Source organism: Parasteatoda tepidariorum, chromosome 6, assembly GCF_043381705.1.
Source record: "Parasteatoda tepidariorum isolate YZ-2023 chromosome 6, CAS_Ptep_4.0, whole genome shotgun sequence".
Lineage (NCBI taxonomy): Eukaryota > Metazoa > Arthropoda > Arachnida > Araneae > Theridiidae > Parasteatoda > Parasteatoda tepidariorum.
In genome coordinates, this window is record NC_092209.1 from 38070378 (window position 1) to 38097904 (window position 27527).

Here is a 27527-nt window from a genome sequence, read left to right on the forward strand (position 1 = left end):
TTAAATTGGTCATTATGATTAGCCCGCAATTTAAAATATACTATGCTATTTTAAGCTGTGTAAATAAAAAAATATATATATGTAATTAAATAGCGATGTATATAAATAATCGAAAAACATATGTATATATATATATATTTATTATAACGAAGAATATTACATTATTTTTATTTTTTTTTATGAAGAGGGAAAATGAAATTAATATGCTTAGCATTGGAAATTATGCAATTTTTACAAGTGTAGGTGTATTCTTAAAGAATGAAAATCAGTGATTAGGAGGGAAATGAGATTAAGAAAAACAAATAAACAAGACAAAACTCTGAAACAGGTTAGAAGAAGAGGGAGAAAAAAGGGTGAAAAGAAAATGGTTTCAAGGGCGCGGAGAGAGTGACTGACACGGGTTTAACCTTTTTTAATCGTCACGTTCGCCAACCAGCATTCATTTCACAACGAACCCTAATGGCAAATACATTTACATAACACGTTAATGTTTTTTAAACGCTTAAATACAACATTTCTATTTTACTCGCTTTATAAGAAATGAAAAGAAAATTGACACGTTCTTTATTATTTAATGAATTAATTTTAAATTCATATCGTTACATAACATCTTAATGTTTTCAATCGCTTTAATGCAGCATTTTTATTTTATCTGTTTAACACGAAATGAATAGAAATCTGATACATTCTTTATTATTTCTTTTAAATAGTTTTAAATACAAATTATTTACATAACATGTTAATGTTTTTAACCGTTTTCATACCGTATTTTTATTTTATCTACTTAGTCAAATAGTTTTAACGACAAATTATTTACTTAACATGTTAATGTTTTCAATCGCTTTAATACAGCATTTTTTATTTTATCTGTTTAACATGAAATGAATAGGAATCTGATACATTCTTCATTATTTCTTTTAAATAGTTTTAAATACAAATTATTTAGATAACATGTTAATGTTTTCAATAGCTTTAATAGACTATTTTTATTTTATCTGCCTTACATGAAATGAATAGAAATTTTATGCATTCTTTATTGCTTCCATTAAGTAGTTATAAAGACAAATTATTTTCCTATTTTTAATCGCTTTACACCAGCATTTTTATTTCATTCGTTTAATAAGAAATGAAAAGAAAATTTAAAAAATTTAAACTGTTTTAATAAAATAGTTTTAAATACAAAGCATGTTAATGTTTTTAATTAATTTAATCCGGTATTTTTATATTATACGCTTTATAAGAAAGGAAAAGAAAACTGAAACCTCCTTTATTATTTTAATTTAATCGTTTTAAATACTAATAAGTCTTAATTTATCGCCAATTAATATCGTATATCATTGTAGTGCTGCGGGAATTTTATTGTGTTTAGTAGCTTTATTCTAGCATTTCATAGTTTGTCAGCTTTGGAGAAATACAAAAAACTATTACATTATATCAGTTTAATCTTTTAAAGTAAAAAATAAATAAGTTTTAAAACATATTAAACGTTTTTAATAGGTTTATTCTAGCACTCTTATTCTATCAGCAGTCGAAATTAAAAAAAAAAGTTTTATTCTTATATATAGATCAATTAGTTACTTTAAATGCATAAAAATATTTTAAGATTATATCGATAGTTAATATAAATTTTTTTTCTCGTGATATTGCAACATGTGATTAAATTATTTGGAATTTAATCGCTTCATTCCATTCTTACTTCAACAGTTTTGAAATTGATACAATACATTCTTTACTACCATGTTATTTATTATTATTAGAATAAGAAATATAAATAACAAGGTATAGAATACAAAAATATATATATTCCTTTATTTTAGAGGGAAAATAACATTAAAAAAATTATTTTTCAGCAGTTTTAACATTTTTTTCCCGTTGTCCATAATAAAAATTGATAGAGTAAAAGTTATTACAGTCTTGTCCTTAAATTGTACTTCAAACTCGTTACATTGTTATCGTTTAATTTATTATACTACATTCATTTTGTAAGTCCAGTCTAAATATAAATAAGAAGACCTTAGATAAATCTTACGTAAGTTTCATAAAAAAAATTGCATAGAAGCGAATTATATTATTAATTGTATTATAAAATCTATAATACAAAAATATAATATGCGAATATTTATTTCCTAAAAAAACAAATAAGAATTAAAATTTCTAGTATTTGTAACAACGTTTTTTAACATTGTAAACAATAAAAGAACAAAAATTACAATAAAAATTTTTTTTCTGCAATAAATTGTTGTGTTAACACAATTTTTGTGTTAAATCTTACGTAAGTTTCCTAAAAATAATAGCATAGAAATGAATTATATTATTAATTGTATTATAAAAATTATAAAATCTATAATACAAAAATTTAACGTACGTATATTTATTTTCCAAAAAAAAAAATAATAAATAAATTTCCAGTATTTGTAACGTTTTTTAACATTGTAAACAAATAAAAGAACAAAAATTACAATAAAACATAAAAAAAATTTTTCTGCTATAAATTGTTGTGTGAACACAGTTTCTATTAAATGTTAAAATGTAACTCTATAATTTCGAACTTTACATAACAATAGCTTTTATTCATATTGTTAAATGCATTTTATGTAAAACATTGCATAGACAGCAACTTAAGAGCGATGCCAGAAAATCGAACTTCAGTTGCCTGGATACAGGAGACGGTATTCCCAATCCTCATTCTGGATTGCATGCTCGCTGGTGAAGTCACTTTTAGGCGACATAGGGGGATCGATACGAGAGTTACGGTGGTTACGCACACTCTGAAAATCGTTACAATGTCAACGTTCCATGACATTTAATAAAAGAAAATGTTGCTCGTTAAGTAATGCTCGTTTAAAGGAAAAGCGTGCATAAGGAGAAACATGTTTATGTATTTTTAAAAAAAATAACTTTTAAATAGATATGTTTTTATTAAAATAAATTTAAAAAAAAACTTAAATTTTATCAATTATTTCATAAATTATTTAAAACTAAAGAGATTCAGAAAAATTAAAAATTTAGAATTAAGTTTGAGAAGGCTCATAAAGTTCCATGACTTTTAACAAAATTAAATGTTGCTCGTTAAGTTACATTTGTTTAAAGGAAAAGCTTGCATAAGGAGAAAATATGTTTATGTATTTTTTAAATAGGCACGTTTTTAGCAAAAAAATATAAAAAAATTTCTTATTAACTTTTCCTTAGTAGTTTCTTAAATTATTTAATTTCTTATCTCATTATCAAACTTAAAGATTAAAATTGATTAAGTTTGAAAGTGGGCAAAAAGTTCAATAACTTTTAATAAAATTAAATGTTGCTCGTTAACTTAAGGCTGCTCGAAATAAAAAAGGAGAAAATAAGATTTTTTTTCAGAAATTTTTTTTTTTTTTAGATAGAAATTTTTTATTAGATTAAGCAAAATAATTAATCCGAAATTATTATTTACTGTTTTCTTGACTACCTCATAAGTAATTTTAAAATATTATAGAAATTAAAAAAAAACTAAAAGATTAGAATTTATTAAAATAGAGAATCGACATATTCAAAGTTCCATGACTTTTAATAAAATCAATTGTTGTTCAATAAGTTACTCTCGTTTGAAAGAAAAATATGCAAAAAGGATGAAATATTCTTTTGTATTTTTTAACAAAATATTTTTTGATTCTTTTTTTTTATTAAATGAAGTAAGAATACTTAATTAGGAATTATTAACTTTTCCTTAAATACTTCATCAGTCATTCGTAAATATTATAGAAATTCAGGAAAATTAAAAGAATGGAATTAATCAAGATTAAAAAATCGATTAGAGTGGACATAATATTCTTCGACATTTAATAAAAATATAAGTTCCTCTCTAAATTATGCTCGTTTAAAATAAAAAATTCGCTGTAAGTGAAAATATGATTAATATTTTTTTTAGAAATGCCTAATACATTTATTACATAATTCTGTATCAAAGTAAATAAAAAATAATTATTCACAAATTCAAAACTAATTAACTATTTCCTTATCTTCATAATAAGTTATTTAAGAATATATTAGAAACCCAAGGTGATTGAGAATTGCCAAACATGCCTTGATAAAAACAAATGTTATTTATTTAGCAATGTTTTGCTTTTAAATGGCTAGCGAACAAAAATAAATTTTTATGTATTTTTGGCAAATAAATTTTAAATTAAATTAACATTCTTTAACGAGTAAAAATAATAAATTAAAAACCAATTAGCTTTATTTTATATAATTTTATTATAGAATGATTATAGAAATACAAGAAAAAAACATTAATTGAGTAGTATATCGGACCATTCGTCNATATATAGTTTTAAATGCATAAATGTTCAATAAAAAACAAAAACAAAAAAGATATAAAAAAGTGAACTGCAATCGTTTTCACCTCATAAAGATATCGGTTGCCATAACAACCAGATTGGTTAAATAATTATGCTAAAGTTTTTCCTCGAAGTATAGCATTTGCTCGACTTATGTCACTGACCTATGTGTTTTTGTTAGAGCCTACTTATTTGCGTGCGATTTCAAGTGCCAACTGCCTCGATTTCCACCCCTCCCATAACCCTCATATACACGAGTCACTTTGGTTGTTCACCTTATAGTACTAGGAATACTTTTTATAATTAAAAATGTAATAATACTAATTTATTAAAATATATACTAATAATACTATGATTTTTAGAAAAGTAATTATTATTGTCGAACTCAAATGCACAGAATGAATTGTCGGGTATATATATATATATATATATATATATATATATTTTCAGTATTTTTAAAAATCTATTTCGAAAAAATTCGAGAAACTTTCTTTAAATAGTTTGGGAAATAGTTTTAAATAAGTTTGAGAAATCTATTTAAAATAAATAATATATTTTAAGAATAATTATCAATTGAAAATTAATAACAAATTAATATTAACTGTTATTCTTTCCACTAATATAAAAAAAAATTAATTTTCATTTGGAATAAAAAATTACACCAATTAACTTAGTTAAAAAAAGAACAAATTCTTGGGCAATTACAAATTACAATTAGATAAAGTTTTGAATTATATTATTTCTTTTATATATTTATAAAATAAGTTGTCTTAATATAATATGTATATATTGTTTAAATTAAAATTGAAAAAAATGAGTGTTATATATAATAAAATAATGGAAAATTTAGGCAATTTATAGCCTTTAAAATAAGCTTGAATTCAAAAATAAATAAATATATACATAAATGTTTGAAAATAAATAAATAAATATTTATGCTCCATAACGTTAGGTAATGTAATATTTCTTAATGAGAATAAGAGTAAGTCAGTATAAGGGTAAAAGAGAGTTGAGAGTAAGACATCTTAATTAGCAAAAGTGTGATTAAAATAAACATATCCTTTTTATGATTTGTAAAAGAGTCATCGGGTTCTGGATTTTACTCACAACAAAACTATTCATTAAATAAAATGTTATAAATTCATTGAATATTAGAACAAAAGATATTCTGGAGGGTCGTAATATAGCTTAATCAACATAAAGAGTGATTAAATTAAACAGTCCATTCTATGATTAGGAAACGGATTGCACTTTACCGATAATAAAAGTATTCATTAAATACTCAAGATGATACTAAAATTGATGATATTCTTAAGGCCATAAAATAACTTAAATACCTAAAGAATGATTAAAATCAGAAATGGTTTTTTGCATGACTAAAAAAACTCGAATCACCTTAATGATATTTGTAGAAGGTCTTCAAACTCCTTATTTACCCAAAAGGTATTTAAAAATAAACATAGCTTTTTTTTTCTACGTAAGACTGCATTCGGGTTCTGCCAGCTATCAACAACAAAATTATTCATTAAACATTCAAGATGATACTAAAGCTAAAATTATTCTGGTTGATCATAAAATTATTGACCTAGGCCGTAATTACCTAAAAAATGTTTACAAATAAAAACGTTTAATCAGTTCTGCTCTTTTACTGATATTCTGGAGGATCGCAAGACAAATTAATCACCCAAAGTGTTCTAAAAAAAAACGTAGCTCTTTCTCCGACCAGCAAAAGGTTAAGCAAGTTCTGCACCTTACCGACAGCATAATTATTGATAAAAATCCTAATCAAGTTCTGCACCTTACCGGCAGCATAATTGTTGATAAAAATCCTAATCAAGTTCTGCACCTTACCGACAACATAATTATTGATAACAATCTTAAGAAAGAAATTAAATATAATCCATGAAAAAAAAATCTCTTTGATGCTAAATAAAGAGAAAAAAAAATGTTTGGCAGGGGGCTCTTGCATAAGAAAGAGGACCCAACCTGCCTTTTTGGTTGCTCTCCAGATCACTATGTCAAAGGAGGCAATCTTTCTCGAGCCTCACCAAGGTCAACAGACAAAGCAGGGTTCGTCGCTCCTCAAGGATCGACCTTGGAAAGCACAGATTGATGCAAGCTCGTCGTTCATTCAACTTTTCAAGAATTATTTTAAAGGGTGTATTAATAAAAAAGGCAAGTCATATACGCGGCTCTTTTTATGACCTTGGAGTCGCCTTTTTAGAACCTGTGTCGCGCAGCGTCCAACCGTTATAGCTAGCCACATGAAAATATTTATTTGTAAGTAGGCTTGTGGAATCAGCTAAAGTAAATATTATTCGAACATTTTTTCAACAGAAGTATGCTTTTTCCAACCAAAGAGGCCGCAATGAAAACAATAAAAATGTATTTATTTAATTAATAGTAGGGTTTGATATTAAAATAGAATATCGCGACGCAGTAATCTTAAAATATTTTCTTTTTTAACTTTTTAACAAGGGGGCGTCCACAAAAGATGTCACTGTTGGTAAAAAGTGAGAAGTTTTGTAAATTTTCGACTTTTTGTGACAAGAGAAGGAAGGGGTAAAGAAAAATCAGCAGATTAAATATTTTTATATCTTTTATTTTTATATTTGTTTCATCAAAATAAGCTCACTTATAATCATTATTATTCATGTAATCATTATTATTACTTGATTAAAAATTTTATTCGCTTCAAAAGTATATAAATTGAAAATAACAGTCAACATGTTTTAAGCGCTCAAAAATAGAAGCCCATTTTCCAGACCTGTCATTCGCATCAGGCAATCTATCGACTATTATTTCCAATCTGTATATTTTTAAAGTTAAGTCCGCTTCAGTTTCTTGGGATTATTTATTTAATCATTAATATTATAACTTTTCTGTTCATACTGCAACAGTTAATCGGAAATTCTATTTTTCTAAATTATAGTTCTTATTACGACACATTTAATAAAATTTACAAAAATAAAATGTAAATTTAACCGAATAAATTACTTTTAAGGTATCATGATATGATTACCAAATTTTACCACAATTACCAAATTTTATAACATATAATAAAACCAGATTTTATTGCTAATTTTACCAAAATCATTGCCAAAGCGCTTCCGTAAAAATTACCGAGATTTTTGGTGTTCCCATAGAGCCAGAAATACGGTAAATTTTACGTTGCTGCGAACTTATTGAGGTTTTTTAATTGAACCATCGTTTCAACTTAGTCGAACCATATGATCAAGCTAACTTATATAGGTTTTAAATTGTATCACGCTTTTTTTTTTCAAGTTGAACGATATTATAGTGTAAACTTATTGAGGTTTGGACCATGTTTTTTTTTTAATGTTGAACTATATTATCGTGTTATCACGTTCGAGAATAACTTGCAAGATAATAATGTTCAAATTAGCAACTTATTACAGTTTCAGCCAATTCAAATGATACATTCAAAAATTTCTAATAGAGTACTCAAATTATGAAAAATTCAATGTTTGTAACCTTTCAAAATTTTTACTTATTGTTGCTGGCCGGAACTTAGAACATATTTTAGCAAGAGGCTCAAGCATGAAAACAGCCGTCTCTCCAAAATTTTAATCCTATTTTGGCTGATTTCACTGCATTTTATTAATTCATTTAGCACTTTTAAAGGGGCTAAATCTAGAACTGATTCCTTTTTAAAATCAGTACTGTTGCAATTACCAAAAAGAACATTTTATTCTTAACTACTAAATAAATAACATAAATGTAGCACAGAAGAAATATTGCGAAACAAAAAACAAATAAAATTTTATTGCTTAATTTAACGAAAATAATCTCACCTTGTGAGAAAAAACATAGGAAAAACTTCAACTAAAAAAAGAATATAATGTTCTACTGATTCTTTCAAAAAACAAACAAGGAGAAAACGTGAACTACCAATACAATATGTCCTTTTTTAATTTCATGCTTTTTGCCAACCTGGTTAAATATGACTCGTCAATCTTCAACAGCAATTTAAATTCTGTTCTTTGAAAATAATCGTCTGCTACTATGTCTTTGAAAATAATCGTCTGCTACTATGTCAATCTTCAACAAGTACCTCATCTACAAGAAAAAATCAATGGAACATACCAGATACCTAACATAAATATTTTTTGTGGGTTTCCGCAATTGCTTTCAACACAATTCTGTTACAAGACATTTTTGGATAGAAGTGACCCTCTTTTTTTTGTAGGTCCCCCAAACCCTAAATACTACCCCATTTTATATACCCCATCTCCCCCAACTAGCCATAACAACATTCTGAAAGAGCAATCACCTCTTGGGCAGAATCCCCAGTATAATTGTTTTATTGAAGGCCTCTATCAAATTTTTGGGCGAGATGAAAGCAAAAAAGAGATTTTCTGGAACAAACTGTCAGGCCCCAACCGGTCCATTTAATGATAATCTTTACAGATTTAACCTTTTTCCCTCTTGCATTGGACACGAAGTTGTGAGGCCCAATTAAAGGCAGTTAGTTGAAGGACTGATAACTAAACAAAATCTGCTGATGATATAGACATTAATTGAAAATATGTTGCAAGTTATCTTTCCCAATCGCAAATATTTTCTTATGTCGAAAGTAACGTCAATTTTTACTTCAGATAAAACTAAATGTTATCGCTCAGCTATAAATTGAATTCAATAAGTAAAAAAATAACAAGCTTATGTTTAAGCTTCAATGAAATAATAAGCAACTTTATCATTTTATTGAAGCATATAAATGAATCGATATAAATAATCAAATTAAGTTTAAAATGCAAAATATTAAAGAGAAAAGTTATGTACAATGAAATAGTTTGAGTGCGTTGTAATTGAATTTGATGCAAGAAATATGATTCCTCGTTATGAACTGCTTCTTCGTGTGCTTTTGAACAAGCCCTAATAGGGAAGCACCCTTAGCAGAGTACTACGATATTTCAGGGTATGAGCTCCTGTACAATGTTAATCCTGATGGTGTGCCCTAACTCCCCTAGAAGTATGAGGTAACATTCAAGCGATTTTCGGTTACTTATAACTTTTTTAAACTTACACATTTCGACAAAAAATACACTAAAAATGTCCTTTAAAAAAATCTGTAGCTTTAGAAGCAAAACTAATTTCAAATTTGAAATCCCTACATCCGAATTATGGAAGATCAAGTATTTGTATAAATGCAACAAAAAAATTTGTTCCCCAATGTTATTTATGACTTCGTTTTTCTACATCTGCATATGTGTCAACATCTTTAGAAAATACAAATTCTGAATTATATTTAAATTAAGCTGAAAATCCATTTGTTTCTTTAAGTTAAATCACAAATATTGAATACAGAGCTCATAACAGTGTTACATCAAACTTAAATAGCTACCACCATAATTGCCCTAAATTAAAAAAATAAAAATAAATAATCATCATTTTTGAAGAAAAAATTATTTTATTTTTATTTATGTATATAATCACCAAAAGTTTGTGATAGAGTTAATTTTAGAGAAATTAGAACTAATAAAAAAAAAACTCTATGTTACGTTAAAGGAAATTATTTAACCGTATATTGTTTTCAACATACGATTCACGAACTTTTGAAAATAACTAAAAGAATTTTGATAGTGCAGATCAAAGCAAAAGTTAAGTTAACTCAATACTATTAAAATAATGATTGAATTGCTAAGTAAATTATAAAGTGAATCGTGGTATGATAATATTTCATGCATTATCTTTTAGTTAACACAGTTGTTTAATCGTTGTTCTAGAATACTGGGTAGTTAATTTAATATAAAAAAATTATAACAAATTTCGGTAGGATTAGTACAAATAATTGATGCGTTATTTGCATTACCTATAAATTTATTCGTGTCCTTTATTAACAAAACGTATACACATATATTTAAAAATAGTAATCAAATCCATAAAACTTAGCATCATGGGCATCGCAGGAATTTTTAAAAGGGAGGGGGGCGAAATTAAATTACAAAAAAAAAAAATTCTTAAATGCGCTAAATACCTGCAAAAAGATTAACTATTTTTTTTTTTTAATCTCTTTCTTATTTTTCACTTTTAAGGAATTTAATCAACGATAATTCACGAAAAGTTTAATAATTTGTCTGAAATATTTAGGGGGATATAGATTTATATTTATTGAGGGGAGCATATACCTGCCGTTGAACCTTTTGCTTGAGATTCGAGAAAATATAAGATTTCATTCAATTTTAGTATCTTTATACAGTAAAGTGTTTCTTTTAAGAAGTTAAGTTGTAATGAAACCTGCAAGAAAACGTTTCTCTGTTATATGAAACTTACTTTTGAACAAAGTTAATTGAACTAGTTTACAATTTTCTAAATAGTAACAGCAGTTAAAATCTATCTCAGTTAGCCGTTAATAAAATGGTTTATTTTAGAACAATACAAAACGAAAACATATATCTGTTAAACAAAGTTTTGGCGCACTTTATTCATTTAACTTAAATTTTTAAAAGCAAGATACTAAATTTCACATAAAAAATGACATAAAGATTTGCAAACAACGTTGCTTGTTGAATGAAACTTTGAAACATACTTTAGAACAAATTCAACTAGTTAATAATAAACTATATAATAGCAACAGTTGGAACCTATCTCAGTTGGTCGTTTAAAAAATGGTTTATTTTAGAACAATACGAAAGGACAACAAATAGATATCCGTTAAACAAGGTTTTGGCATACTTTATTCACCAAACTTAAATTTTTTTAAGGGAAGATACTAAATTCTGACATAAATAGCATTAACAAGCTGTTTAACAAGTGATGCTTGTAGTCAAACAACATTCGCGTGAAGAGTTTTCACCTCGGCAGCTTGTTTGCCTTGACCTCAAAAAATGACCACTTTTGCTTCTTTTGTCATTTATGTAATGAAGGAAAAAGGTGAGGTCTTTACTGTAACTCATTACCATTTAGTCTTTTCTTATTCAAGTGAAATTTGAGGTGAGAATCATAGATTCTATTGGACAATAGACGTCTCGTGATGAGCCCTGGAAATGGGCGGTTGCGTATCTGGGGGTTATGGACTCCTTTTCAAAGAGTTATATTCATTTCATTGAGTCTTTTTCCTTCAGAATGGCAAATATTTGATAGGTGAGGTAATTCGCTGTCTGGCTCTTTGTAATCGACAGCGTTCAGAATAGTTTGTGTGACAGTTGGCGAAAATATTTGTGATTACTGTCACAAGGTTTTATTCCTGGAATTTTTTTTTTTTTTAAGTGAAAGGAAGTTTTCAAATTTACTTGACTGCACTTGAAGAAAACTTAATAAAATAAAATTATTTCACTTGATTTACAAAAAAAAAAAAAAAAAAAAAAAAAAAAAATAACAATAAGATATTTTGCTAGAATAGCAACAATAAAAAAATTAATAAGAATTTCTAATAAGATTTATAGAGACTAAAAACTTTAAAAAAAAAATTATATTAAAATTATTGGTTAATATGAAGGAAAACTAATAAGAATTTCTAATAATGTTTATAGCAATTAATAAGAGGAAAAGTTAATAAGAATTTCCTGCAACTAGTAAATTTCAAAGAAGCTTTTTAACCAAAACAAACAATTTCATAAATATTTTTTTTTAAAAATGCGCATTAAATTTTTTAAAAAAAATCACACATTAAAAAAGTTTAAAATTTATAAGAAAATTATTAATAATATTAAAATTAGTGACATATATGGTTTATGTAATTACTAAAAACAAATGGATTAATTTAAAATTACTACTAAAATTAAAAGCATAGACTAAAAACCGAAAAAAATAGATTAAAACAAATAGTCAAACTAAATACAATTATCTTAAATTTTTTAATTATATAAAATCAATATAAAAACTAATTTAAAGATATAACATAACTATAATATAAGTGAAAGACACATTTTTAATTAAATATTTCATGCTCATAAAACTTAAATACTAAACAAAATCAGTTAATAAATAAGATATTATTATCATTATCCACTAAAAATGACAATATTTAACTATGTTTTACAAATATTGTAAAACAAGCAAGACCTTCTTAATTACAAAAAAATAAATAAATAATGCAATTTATTATTGTTCATAACTATTTTTTAATCAGAAGCAAATAAGAAACAATGCCACTTTTAATTAAAGCTAAATAAAAAAAGCATCAGGGAATTTGAAATACAACCTTATTACTTTTAAGACTCATACTGAAATGTGTTCAGTTGCTTTCATATCGTGAATTAGAAGAACCAATACCAGTAATTGTATAATTGTATTGCGATAATTGAATATACTTACAATTTTAAGATGATTAAGTAAATTATTTAACAGAGAGCAACATTTGATCTCAAGCTCAACATTAAATTGCGAAAACAGATTTGAAAATTAATAATAAATAATCTAAGAATTATTTTGCAGTAATTGAATCATTATTTTTTTTTAACATCAAGAAACTTTTACATAAATACTTTCTGTGTGTGTTTACAATTTATTTCAAAAATGTTATACTTCATTCATGCGAATGCTTATTGTGAAATAGTACACAATACATTTAATGGTATTTTGAGAGAAGAATATTTACATATAAGTTGAACAAGTAAAGAAAACAAGTAAAAAATAATATGTATTTTTAAAGAGAAGAAGAAAAATTATTAAATACATTGGATTTTAAAAATATTGAAAAAACATTAAAAAGCAGGAAAACAAAATAAAGAAAAGATATAATTTCGTCATCAGCTCACACAATTTATCAGCAAAAATTGTGCTTTCGAATATTGTACTAATATAGCCAAAGTAGCAATGGGAAAATATCGGCATTTACTCTCAAGACTTAGTTATATTTTAGCCTTATGAAAAAGTGAAAAAATGTAATGTCATTGTACAATATTAAATACATGTACTGCTAAATCATACACTAAAAAGTATTTCTTATGAATAATAAGAAAAACACTAATTCTTATTTTGAAGCAAAAAACAAAAATTATCGATAATGATTGGCATTTTATTTTTCTTACAAAAAAAAGCAATCATTGTTTCAATCTATTCCCTTTCGCTTTCATTCAATAAAACGTGAATGATTATATAATAAATTCCTGAATGGCAACAGCTACAGGATAGTTTAAAATTTTCAGGTCAAGGGCGACGTACACAAAGTATGTCATATCTGCTGCTTTCAGATCTCGTGGTTTTGCAGATGAGGTTTGGTCTGCTTGTAGTTTGGCCTACTTTCCTTAGGCCAGAGTGACACGTTTTTCTTTAAAATACTTCCCCCAAAACACTTTCTACTATCCACGAGACCATTATAAATAATTGAACAAAGCGTACGACCTAAATTTACGTTGTGTTTCCTTATTCTTATTTGTCTGGTTGAAAAAAGTGAAAGTTACTAAGTAAAAAAGTGGGCATTGAAGCATAATATGGACGTAGTTTAAATAAAATCTTTGCATTTTTGCAGATGTTTTATTTAAATAAATTAGTTTGCACGTCGTGTGGACATAATAGGGGAGTTTTTTGATGAACTTTGAACCTCGTTCAGATGCATTTTTCTTTAAAAAGATAAATATTTATTATTATTTTTTTTTTTAAAAAAAGGGTTAAATATTTCGATTGACTAATAATGGGTCGACGATCGATAATGAGTAAATAAATAACAAAAAATTGTGAGAGCAAATTTTTTTAACTTGTTGTTTTAGTAATATAGAACTAAGACATTTATCTATAAATTTTAATTAATTAGCCAAAAAAATATATAAATAACTAGAATCAGAAATTTTTTTTTTACTAAATCCTTTTTTTAATTATTATTTTTTTTTTAAATATAATTTTAAACTTGTTTAAGAAGATTAATGTATCTAAATATGGTCACGCTTTTAGTTGCCGATTAATACTATTTGAAATTTAGATAAAATTCCCAAATATTATTTCTCAAAAAAATTTTATAATTGAAAAAATTTGATAATTGGCCATCAATTCCTTCACAAAGTACTAAAAAGGATAAAAATGCCTACCATAATATAAGGAATGACGCACATAAAATATGAAAAACTACTTTCTACTATGTCTCTCATTTCGGCCACAGTTCATCTTGCGTCAGTCTAAAATTACTTCACTTCATTTCTTTTACAATAAGGGTATCGTTTGGTTTTACTCAATCTACTCGACGCTGCGGCGACTTTTTCAACTCACGTGTCAACGTCTTGTTTTGACCTTCTTCGATTGCCTACAGAGACGTTGCGTCAAATGAAAGTTCCATGCTCTGAAGTAACCCTTTTCGATTCAGTGGGTTACAAAATAAGAGCCCATTTTCGCTTTACCAAAGTTACTACAAGTCACGTACAACAGGATCTGGTTTTGTTTATGTGATTTCACTAGTTGATACTTGAAACTGGTATTAATTTGTTTAGCATAAAGACATATTTCGTAAAAATACTAAGAATACTTACCAAACGCTAATAATTCAAGCCAAAATGAATATTTACAGTTCGCGATCTTGTTTTCTCCGCCTTTTATTTATCCCCATAGTGGATGTAAGTCAATATTAACTTCCCATACCCCATTAATTGTGTGGCAACAGTGAAGACAAATTTTAAGAATCACGAAGGCTAACTTTTAACTCAATATAAATTTTAGAGTTATATTGACAGCTTAACCACAGTAAGGTTTTACGGATAGCTCCATAGGAATAAGACTCGAACGCATGATCCTTCCACAACTGGGATTTAACCATGAGTCAGACAACTGGGATAACCATGAGTCACAAAATTAAACCCTTCAAGAACAAATTTGTACTTCCAATTGTACACGCAGCTTAAGTTTGTCTTACGTCAGTTGTGGGGCTATTCAAATTATTATTTATTCTATTGCACGCTATTTTAATAGTAGTAACTGAAAAACATAAATGTAGACTCGAATACACCGAAGTTAATATTATATTTCAATACAAAACTCCAGGTCAAAATTTAATCACTAATGGTCGATACAAGTAAATACTTCTCTATGTTCACTATTCTAAATAGAATTAGAATAGATTTTATTCTATATAGAATTAGATCAATTTATTCTAAATAGAATTAGATCAATTTATTCTAAATAGAATTAGAATGTCTAAAAAAATCTATTTATCAAAATAATAATGAATTATAACGAAGTTGAATGCTATAAATTTATAAAACTTACTTAAAAATTAATGTTTGTAAAGAACCAAAGTTTCGAACTGAACTATATCAACAAATAGAGAAGCTTATAAAAAAAACGAGACTATAAAAGATTATATAAATATAGTTGTACAAAAATACCATTTTCTTTTTAGATATAGCCACACCCAAGTCATTTGGCTCACATCTTTAACTCGAGGTTAGAGAGAAAAAAATTAACTGGGCAATGAGCCTAAAATGTTAAAAGCCTTTTTTCACGATAGTTTTTTCTCCTTCGTTCACCAACATACACGAGTGCCATTCAACTCTTCCGTTGCCATCTTAGAGAAGTTGAATTATAATGATTCTTTCTGACCTTCTACTGATAAAAGTTTGATGCACTGCAAGACTCTTTTGTCAAAGTGTTTCGATTGCTGTTTAGCTGAGTTCCATTCTATTTATAGTAAATAGGGGCTCTTAACTCGACTCTAATTTTGAAAGCCTTTGTTTTAATCTGATATATAATTTTATTGATACTTTATATCGTTTTAATAATAATAAAGAAATCGTTAGTAATAAATGATCAACCATTTTCATATTTTATTATCGTTTGCTTAAGAATCAAAAATCCGTCATTTTTATCGGTCATTTTATTACAATTGGAGAATTTTAACTTGATAATAAAAAATAAAACTATATTGAAAAATAAATAAAATTTGTTAAATTTAATACATTATTATATTGATAGTCAATTCGTTAATAATTTTATTATCATTAACTTGAGTATCAAAAATTAGTTATTTACATCAGTAATTTATTAATATTATAATCATTCACTTGAGAATGAAAAATCAGTCATTTTTATCGATAATTTAATTACAAGAAGAGGAATTTTGTATGATAATCAAAAATTGAATCAAATAAAAAAGTAAAGAAAATAAATAAATTTTTTTAATTTAAAATATATTGTTTTTCTATAGTTAATTTAATAATAATTATATAAATAATTCTAAACTTACATGATTTATGATTAAAAATTAACTAGTAATTTACTATCAATTATTTTTGAATCTAAGTTCGTCCTTTCCATCTGCTAATTATAAACAATTCAATATCAATATCAATAATTTGCATTAACATCAAGGAAATTTCACTTTGTAATCAAAACTCTAATTACATTTAAAAATAAATTGAAATATTATAACATTGTTTTGTAATTTTAGTAATATTTACTTGAGAATACCCTTAGTTTACAAAAAATCAATCTTTATAATCAAAACTCGAATTGTATGTATTTACAAGTAATATTATTCTTAAAATAAGAATATTTAAGTATGATTTTATATTAAACATTTTTAGTATAATTATAAATTATTAATTAAAATCAAAGAGCAAACAATACGATAACAATTTTTATCAACATAGGCTAAATTATTGGTATAAAATACATATACATACATGTACAATATTTTATATTTACTTGAGTGCAAAAAACATGCATATTTTTAGAAAACTAAATAAAATCATGGCTATACAATACAATAACACGTTTTGTCTATGTAGCCATAATTATTCGTGTACAATTATATATGTGTTTCAGAATAATACTATACATTTTGAAAAATTACGAATTAATATTATGGGAAAAACCATACAATAACACTTTAATTCATGCAAATAAACTAATAACTGTACGAAGCATTTATTTATGTGTGGTACTATACACTTACTAGATTATAACATGCTTAATAATTTTCAAAAAATTGAGAATTAAAAATACGGGATAATAAGTTATAGAATTTAAAAAGTTTTCATTCATGCATAAAAAAAAGTAACCTTTATTCATCTTTTTAAAAAATAAATTATTAAACCCATCTTTTAAAGCAAATGCACGCATTTCAAGTTGTACTTTAAATGGAAATAAAAATTCATTTCATTTATGAAAAGAAATTAGTTTATTAAATCTCTATTTGGGCACGCAGAATGAGGGAAAATTTTTGGAATCCTCTTGAGTTAATGAACTCTGTAAAGAAGAGTTTTCTTGCACCTTAAGAAATATGAATTGTTAGAAATATCTTATATATTGATCGGAAGGGACTTATTCGGAAAAAGCTTTCTCCAAAACGACGCGAGTCAATGAACTAGGCAGGTCCTTGACATGACGGAGAACGATATATTTCAAAAATCTGCTTTTTTCTCGTCTCTCATACTAATTCAACATTTCGTGTGCGTAATTTCTTCTGTTTAATTCGAAGAAATTTCAATAAATATTCCTTGTAAAGTATTTTGTATATTGTAAACAGAGATTTTTAAGATACAATATTTAGCGAAGGATCCAATTTTGTAATAAAATATTTTGTGCAGGGTCTGTTTTTATGGTAAAATATTTTGAGAAGGGTCCTTTTTTAGAAAAAAAAATATTTTGAAAACACTATGTTTTCGGACTTCAGAATTTTCCTGAAATACAATATAAATAAATTGGTTTTGAATTAATTTCTTTCTTTATTCTATTTACAGAAATTTAAAATATTATACTATTCTTTTATCAAATTTTTCGTTTGACTTTGTAACTATCAAAAATGACAAAGTGAAATATTTTATTTTTTATTGAATTTTTTTTAAAGGAATAAGGTAAATGTTTTGCTGGAAAATATAGAAAACTAAGTCATTAAATCTGTTTAAAATATTCAACTGCAACACGATACCTTATTATCAGTAGTTCGGTTATACTCCTTTTTTCCCACTTGAGTTAAGTTTCCCACTTGATTAGTTTTCATAAGCTTTTATTAATTATTTGCTATTTAACTGAAAAATAAAGTTAAACAAGTCCAAATTATAAAAAAAAGGAGTAAAAAAAGCGCGCTCCCTTCTATTAATAAAAGAGTTTTATTGAAAGAAAAAAAAAACACACGAATGTTTGCACCACAAAAGTATAATTCATGTAAACTATCTCATTTTTTGTTCGAATGCAAAATAGAAAAGGGTTGAAAGATAAACAACCAACGCCCTGAACCACTCAGACCTTGACCTCAAAAACAAATTATAAACCTAAAACCTTTTCAAGTTCAATCCCTCGTAGTAGGGGAAAATAGAGAAGATCTCCATTTTGTTCACCTCCCCATCCTCACGGGAAACAGAGTGGGGGAGAATAAAACCTGGGAGTAGAGCAGAAACGTTCTAAAATCAGACGACAGTTTTTGAAAATTCGGAGTCCCGTGATCTCATGAAGAGAGTTTTTTTGCTAAGTCAACGTCCTGGGCACGAGGCTAGGAAGTCACGTGGGTCGGGTGTTGTCAAGTGCGAGTTTTTCTCTCCCTCACTGAGGACATTGGCCTCAATGCTGACTTCTTGTAAGGCCTGTAAAGTGGGCTTCACCGCCCGATTGAATATTTCATAACAATCGTAGGTTATTGGTCTGAGGACCCAGAGAAAAGTAAAATATAAACATATTGATTTCTCAGGGAGGTGATTGACTTAGGAATGCATCAAAGAATATTCTTATCGATTCGTTAATTCTTTTTTTCTTCTTTCGATTTCCGATGTAGTTTATTAGATTTTCAGAAAAACCTATAATCCTATATAATTATAAATACGTAATTAAGGATGATATATTTTCATTTTGTTTGTCTATTCAAAATTCAGAATAGCATTACAATAAAAATTAGCATTCCAATTTTAAGATATCCAATTGTATGTAAATAGAAAATTTTAACGAAAATTTGTAATTTTTTTTATTGTCCATATTTTTAGTTGAACTTATGTTCATTAGCTTTTTAAATATCTTAAGATTGAAATTAAGTGTTAGCCTTTCTAACTATTTTATTCACATAAATTAAGCTTTTTTAGTATGTTTTTGGCAATTACACACTTTAAAATGCATTTTCAGAGAAAACGTTGATTTTGAGAAAATCTCATTACGATAACACACAAACAAAAAAATTTATTATAGAATTCTTTGCAACTTTTGAAATAGAGTTTTTGTAATATTAGATATGTTTTGAAAGAAAAGCTCTAAGCTTGAATTTCTTATTTTTATCATGCTTTAAGTAAGAATGTTTAGAAATTTTCTTTAAAAAAAAAAAAAAATATATATATATATATTTCTTGCTTTTAGATGAAAACACAGGTAACCATATTATTGATCAAAAAAAATAAATGTTTTGATATTGATGCATCACAATTTGTTATAAAATTAATTGTTAGCGTGACATAAAAAAATTCGGGTTTTTATGCTCAAAATATCCCCTATTTTGAAAAAAAAATTCATAAACTTTTTAAAATTTACTTTAGATTTATTATTTTAAAACTCCTGAGAGCTAAAAATAAAATAAATTTTTTTAACTAAGACTGTTTTAAAAAAATTTTGCCAAACACAGTCGGATTCCTTAAACTCATGATTTAGGTCGATTCGAAGCTTTTTATTTCAAATTTTATTTGTATTTTAAAAGGTATCGATGCTTTTTTTATTTTCAAAAAATATTATCAAGTAGAAGAGAATATTTTCTAACTTTTCGGAATACGATTTTATAAATATTGCATTTCCGTAATTGTTTTTTCAAGTTCTGTATTCAATTGCATTTTGATGAAACACTCAAAACTTTTATTTAATTTATAAAAAATAATTAATTAATTAATAACTTAAAAAAAGCTAAATTTTAAAAACTAAATTCAAGTTCCGAAAAATAAGGATTTTAAATTTAATAATTAAACAAGACATATCAATGTTTTTGAAATTGATAACTTTCTGTTATACTCATATGTTTTCTGATCTTTCCAAATATTTCAATATCTAATATATATTCAAAATATATAAGGTTAATATTTCAAACATTCAGCCTAAAAAACTACTTAAAATAAATGTTTTATTGTGATAGTTTATTACTGTATACATTTTTACGATATGGTGTTACTATAATATTATCGTACAAATTTAATAAAAATCTACAGTTTTCGCAAAATTGGTTCACCGTTAATCAATAATATTAACACTTTAAGCCATATTGTCCAAATTTACTGAAGCCTTAATAATGTATTAAGTTGAAATATAATTCGGTTCAAATTGAACGTTACGATTATAAAATATGTTTAACAATTATTAATGAATACGATACTTTAGTTCAATGTGCTTTAATATTTTAATATAGTTAAATATGATGAAGCTATGCTATATCCAAGTAGAATTATTATATTGTACAAGAAAGTATTCTTAACAAAATACGATTCCTACATTAAACACTTTAGTGTAGACAATTTAAACCAACATTATTAATTGTATCCGCAATATGCAGAAATTTTTTTAACAATAAAGAAAAACAGAGAAATTATATGTCATTGAAAAATTACGGATTGTATTGTATCGATATTATAAGTATAAATGAAAAACTTTTTAGCTGTGAAGAAATTTTTACAGAAATTATATTTCATTAAAAAAAAAAAAAAAGAGTTGAATCATTTATGCAATAAAAACAAAAATGTGAAGTTGACAATGAAAATAATTTATTGGCAAAAGTAAATGATATTAAATAATAATAACGGCAAATCTATTATCATATCAAATCTTACAACTCACGTTTCTTTCAAAACTATCAGTTTCTACTAGTCACGTGTCTGCGTACTCATTGTCCATTCAAAACATATTATATGCTAATAAACGGGAACAAAATAACAAAATGTTTGTGATGTTCTAGATTTTTTTTTCAAAATTTGATCTCATTTTTGTGTGACCTACATTTCCCTATATTCAGTTGAAACATTTTGGTCTGAAATACTTCAGGGGAAGAAAAACCCAGGAAGACTAAACGAAAACGTGCCTTACTCTGATTGTATATTTCTTCCTGGTTTTATAAATGTTTTCTTCCTTGTAGCCTAGTTATATTCTTCAGTCTTCATTTTGGTCAGTGAAAGTGAAATTGAGGGTTTTTAGAAATAACAAATTGGGAACGATGACACACATTGAGTAGGTAAAAAAGTGTTTGGCATCATTTTCATGGATCAAGGAGAAAAAAGTGAAAGTTAATCACTTTCGGTGGTTTTAATTGACAAAGGCGACAGTTGGCGATAGTTTAATGCTCTTACTTTTCACAGTTTCTTGCGTTTTGTGAATCTATACAAATTTTATATTGCAAATAGAGACTGAAAATGCTTTAAAGTAATAAAAATGTATGAATATGAAAATCATAAAAAAGAATAAAACAAATAAAATTATACATTATAAATTTTAAAGCGTCGATTATGAAAAAACAACTAATTTTAAAGTATGCATTAAAAACCGTCCTAAATAAAAGTTTACTTCTTTTTCTAAATTTTAAAAACATTTTTACTTTTGTAATTTTTTCCCACTATGAAAATTTCAAAATATATTAACATATCCTTATAGAGACACAAGTTCCATAAAAACTACGTAATTTTATTGTAATATTCGGAACTATTTTTCTATATATTACACACTCAAGTTTTTCTTCCAATGAAGGGTTAGATTTTAATAATTAAGTTAATAAATTTCAAGAAATAATTAAGATATTTAAAAAATTAAAAACAAAATAACTTTCATATTATCATTAAAAAAAATTAAAATTATTTTTCATTTCATGAATGAAAGATTGATTTTATGAAATTGCGTACTATTAATATTTTTTGCAACAATTTTACAATGCAAAAAATATGAATAACACGTAATTACAACATACTGTGTTCATAACTTAGAATAATAAGCACAATTTGCAAAGCAAATAACACTTCATAGAAAAAGCATTGTCCGCGCCAAAATACTCGCCAATATCCAGGTAAAGTTGCTTTTCCTGCGAGGTTCCTAAGCCGGAGTATTTTTCCAATGCTAGGTCATTGTAACACTTTCACTACTGCTCGGAACGCTTTGGTTCAGGTCATTCAACTCCTGCTCGGTGTATCTCTCTCAGTAAGCTTTTTCGCAGTGAGGGTTACTTACCTTTCTTAAACTTTCAGGTACAATAAACGCAACAGTTGATTGGATTTTGAGGTTTGCTTTTGTTTTTCCAAATCAGTTTTATTCACGTGAGCATTTTTTTCCACTTCCGAGTTTGCTTATTAATGAGTGAATGAGGAATATTAGTATGTAGTATTCATAATCGAATTACCTTCTTTTATTTAATATCTAGTTTCTTTTCCAGTGGTGGATAGGGGCAATGCACTTGAAAAAGACATTAACCCTGTGTCTTGGGACTCATTTCTTGATTATTTTACGAATAATAAAAATGGCGGTAAAGAACATAATATCAATTCTTTAGAGAATAACAAATTTACTTTTGTTTTAGTTCTTAAAAGTAGATTTAATAACATTAAATAAATTTATGAAAAATTTTTTTTCAATCAAACCAAAGTATTTTTCGGCATCATCAAAAACATTCTTTTTAATAATGTTTTTGTTTCTTAAGTCAAAAGCACGGAATTATAAAGCTAAAACATCTAATTTATGTGTATATAAGAAATATCTATACCTTTTATGCATTGCCGGCATAAAAGGTTCAATGAACTTTGTCGTAATTTTTTTTGCATAAATATAGAAATTTAAGAAAATTAAATAAAAATATTCTAGAATAAAATTAAAATATTTGAGAGTAAACGTAGGAAATATAAATGAATAAAAAAATTCAAAAGCAAAATACAATTCAAAATTATCTGAGATTTATGTCAAATATTCATTTTTATTATTAATGATAAATGTTACAATAAAATAAATAAGTTATTTGCCAAAAACAAAATATTTAAAGTTAATTTGTTCTTTTTCAATAAAAATATCTCTTTCATATAAAATGAATAATGCAAAGAATTAAATGGGTATAACTTAAAACTTATAATTTCAAATCAAAGCACTTTTAAACTAGTAATACAACTTTAAAAAAAACTTATATATATATAAATATATATATAGATAGATAGATAGAGGGAGATAATTGTAACAGTTATAAGTTTTCTTAGTTATAGTATTATAAACATTAAAAAATATTTAAACTAATACTATAGCTGAAAATAACAGATAAATACGAACAATTACTTGAGTTGCAAGTAAATATAAAATTTAAATGCTTTAAAAATACTATCATTATTTAGCTTATTTTTCCTTTATTTTTAATATACCAAGAAGAAAAATGATTTATACTTTTAATATATGATCCTACTAGGAATTTTCTATCCTAACTATATAACCAAAGCTTGGAAAAGTTTTTAAAAAAAGGCATTTATTGTATTATTATAAAAACAGGAATTCAAGAAACATTGTTGTAAGATGAGTAATTTAATTCGCTTAATATTCCCGATATTAACTGTTTAACCAAACGTTGTTAAGTAACAAAAGTTATAATACCGTTATAAAAAAGGAATAAAAAAAACACCATTGGGAAAAAGTAACACATTTTATGAGCAATTTTTATTTTGTTAATATAGCATCATCCGAAACATTTTCCTTTTTCTTATTTTTGCTTTAGGAAATGTCATAACATCCAACACTTTTTGTCATATTTTGGCGATTATTGGAGTGTAACCAAAGATAATAGGAAAGGCAATGCGATATTACTATGTAATAATTGATAACATTTCCTCGACACGACATAGAATTGATTTTTGTTACACTTAAAAAAACTAGTTTTCTAAAATTACACCTTGAGAAATAGAACAAAATAATTGGAAAAATTTTTTTTAAAAAGGTTATAAAATAAATTATTTCTTAGAACGAAAAACAGAATACTTTTACTAGTTATCACGCATTTATTCTATATATGTAAGAATAAGTTCCTCGAATTTCAGATGCATTCCACTTTTATTTTAACTATCATAATCATGCTGGTTTTTTATAAATGCATACTATTATAAAACTCCCTCATCCAAAAATAATTCCATGCAAAAAATAAATTTTAGTAAAAATTCATTATTTTTTATTATTTTATTTAAAAATAATCGAAAATTGTTTGAAATGTAAGACATAAAATTTCTGCATCATTTTAAAGTATGCAAATTTACTCGGCAAAATACAAAATTTGATTGAAATCGATAGAATAGTTTCAGAGAAAGCAAATTTTAAAATTTGATTTCTTAGGAATCAATTAGTCTATCGATTTCGCTCAAATTTTGTATTTTGCCATGTAAAATTACATATTTTAAAATGACGTAAAAAATTGTATTCCTTACGATTAAAAATTTTTTCGACTGTTTTTTAATAAAATAATAAAAAATCATAAATATTTTTAAAAAAAATGTTTTTTTTTGTTTGTATGGAATTATCTTTGAATAAACAAATTATATAATTGTTTGCTAAAGCTTTTCAATTCGCTTAAAAAAGTTAAATTAACCAAACTTTGAATCGCTCTTCTGACCAGAATATGTGAACCGTTTTTTTATTATTATTTTTTTTTTACGCACTGTACATGAAAAACCATTTTTTCCCCTTAACTTTTTGTCGAGTAAATTATAATGTTTTAATAATAAATTATAATAAAATCGCAATTTATGTAATAAAATCATACAAATTGCATATACCAGCATGTAAAAATTATTCAGGGTGGTCCGTTTTTCTTTCTTTTTTTTTGGCGCATTGTACAAAGCACTTCAATTCTAGCAAAGAACTTTTTCGTAATTTTCAACCGCTAAAATTAGCCAATTCACAACATCGAATACGAAGTATCATCTTCAATTGAAAAATGTCAGTATCCAATAAAGATACCGATCTCTTGAAAAAAACCAGTTTATTGCGCAAAGTTTTACAACCCTTTAATAAAAGAAATGATTTAGAACAATAAAGAAAAGGAAGGAAAAAGCAATTAGAAGTGGCCGAAGGGGCAACACATGCACGCTGGTCTTGCTTGAATCTCGTGTCAACCCAAGAGCCATATTTGTTCTTGACCCTCGAATGTTTTGATGATGACTTCGGTCAGTGAACTCATGTATCTACCTTCGTTCTAGTAGCTTCCGTCCCGTCCTACAAGAGAATTTTTAACCTAGTGAGAAATTCTCGTCGTTTCGGAGGGGAGGATGTGGGTTGGATTTTTTTTCTCTCTCTCTCATATCTCTCAAAACCGATTGGGTCAGTGAACTTTTGGGATACATTGAAATATCGTTTGCTTAACCCTTCATTTACTAGCTAAAATTGCTCTTACTATATATAAGAGATAATATAATTAGTGAAAAGGTGATAATTAGTGACTTAAAGGTTATAAATTAATATTAATTTTTCTCCCAAACATAACCTACCAACTAGGTCAGTGAACTCTTCAATTATATTGAGTAATAGTTTACTTAACCTTTAATTTAATAGCGAAAATTGTGCTTAGTAATTAAAGGATAATATAATTAACAATAATATTAAAATAATATTAAAAATAATATTAAAAGTAAGTAATATTATATAGTTTTTCCTCCCTTCTATATCTCAAAAGCCTAACGATTAGGTCAGTGACTTTAGGGATACATTGAAATATCCTTTGCTTAACCCTTCATTTACTAGTTAAAATTGCTCTTATTATATAAAAGAAAATATAATTAGTGAAAAGGTGATAATTAGTGACTTAAAGGTTATAAATTAATATTAATTTTTCTCCCAATCATAACCTACCTAACTAGGTCAGTGAACTCTTCAGTTATATTGAGTAATAGTTTACTTAACCTTTAATTTAATAGTGAAAATCCTGCTTAGTAATTAAAGGATAATATAATTAACGATGAAGGTAATAATATAAAAAATAAGTAATATTATATAGTTTTTCCTCCCTTCTATATCACAAAAGCCTAACTATTAGGTCAGTGAACTTTCCAAAGTAATCAAGTTGTTAACTTGTTTATGCTTTAATTTATTAGTGGAAATTGTATTTAATAATTAAAAAATAATATAATTTACAATAAAGTAATAATATAAAAATAATAGGGTAATACTATATATTTTTACTGACTCTCAAATCTTAATGATTACGTCTGATGATGAATTTTTTTAACATATTAAGTTATAGTTTGTTTAACTTTTTTGTTTACAAAATAAAATTGTGCTTAATAACTAAAAGAAAATATAATTAACTATGTTAAAGTAATATAATTAACAGTGGAGATAATATTATAAAAGTAGTACGGTAATTTTTTTATATTTTTTTCTCTTACTTATATTTCTCAAAACGTATTGAGTAGGTCACTGAACTTTTCGTATATATTGAGTTGTAGTTTGCTAAACCTTTCATTTATTAGTTAAAACTGTACTTAAAGAATAAAGCAAAATATAGTTAACGATGAAGGTAATGGTATAAAAGTAGTAGGGTAATACTTTATTTTCTTTCACAAAACCTACCGATTAGGTCATTGAACTTTAGGGTCATATTGAGTTATATTTTGCTTAACCCTTTATTTACTAATTCAAATTGCACTTACAAATCGATGGAATTATATAATTACTAATTAAAATAATTAAATGTAAAAAAATAGGATGATATAACTTATTATATATTTCTCAACTCTCACAAAATATATCAATTATATAAGTTAAAACTTTTAGGATAAACTATATAATGTTATGCCAAGCCTTCATCTACTACGGTTTTAAGTGATATAACTAAAGAGTATCGATAATTAAGTAAAAAAAAAAAAAAAAAAGAAATAGGTTAATTAATTTTTTCATGCTTCGTCAATGTCATCTAACTATTAGATCAGTGAATATTTTATTTATATATTAGTCATATATAGAATAATTTTTTCTTAATCCTTCAATTATTGATTAAATTCGTTTATTGATATTATAGTTTGCATTCGAGTTAATTACTAATAAGAACGCCCCAAGCATTTTTTTAAAATTCAAAATAGAAAAACTAAACCAATTAAGTGTTTTAACAAAAGTTTTTAAATAGAATTATTGAATAGAATGCTAATATAGAACTTGAATGTAAACAATTAATAAAAAATAGTATTTCAAATTATCTGAAGAAATGACTATTATTTTTTAATGGATTAGTAAGCATATTTGCATAAAATAAATGAAAAAAAAAATCGTTTTAAAGGAAATAATATTAATGAATTTCTGCTAATCAACATCGTTTTCTAATTAAGAATATTTATTTAAACTTTTTCTTCTTAAAATATAAATACGTTCTAAAAACCA

At 25.7% G+C, this 27527-nt stretch overlaps 1 protein-coding gene across 3 annotated transcripts in view; it reads right to left on the reverse strand.

Annotated features, from left to right (window-relative positions):
- LOC107457247 (Ecdysone-induced protein 75B) overlaps window positions 1-27527 on the reverse strand; it is a 137570-nt gene that overhangs the window by 25067 nt on the left and 84976 nt on the right. The gene's annotated exons all lie outside the window — the stretch shown is intronic.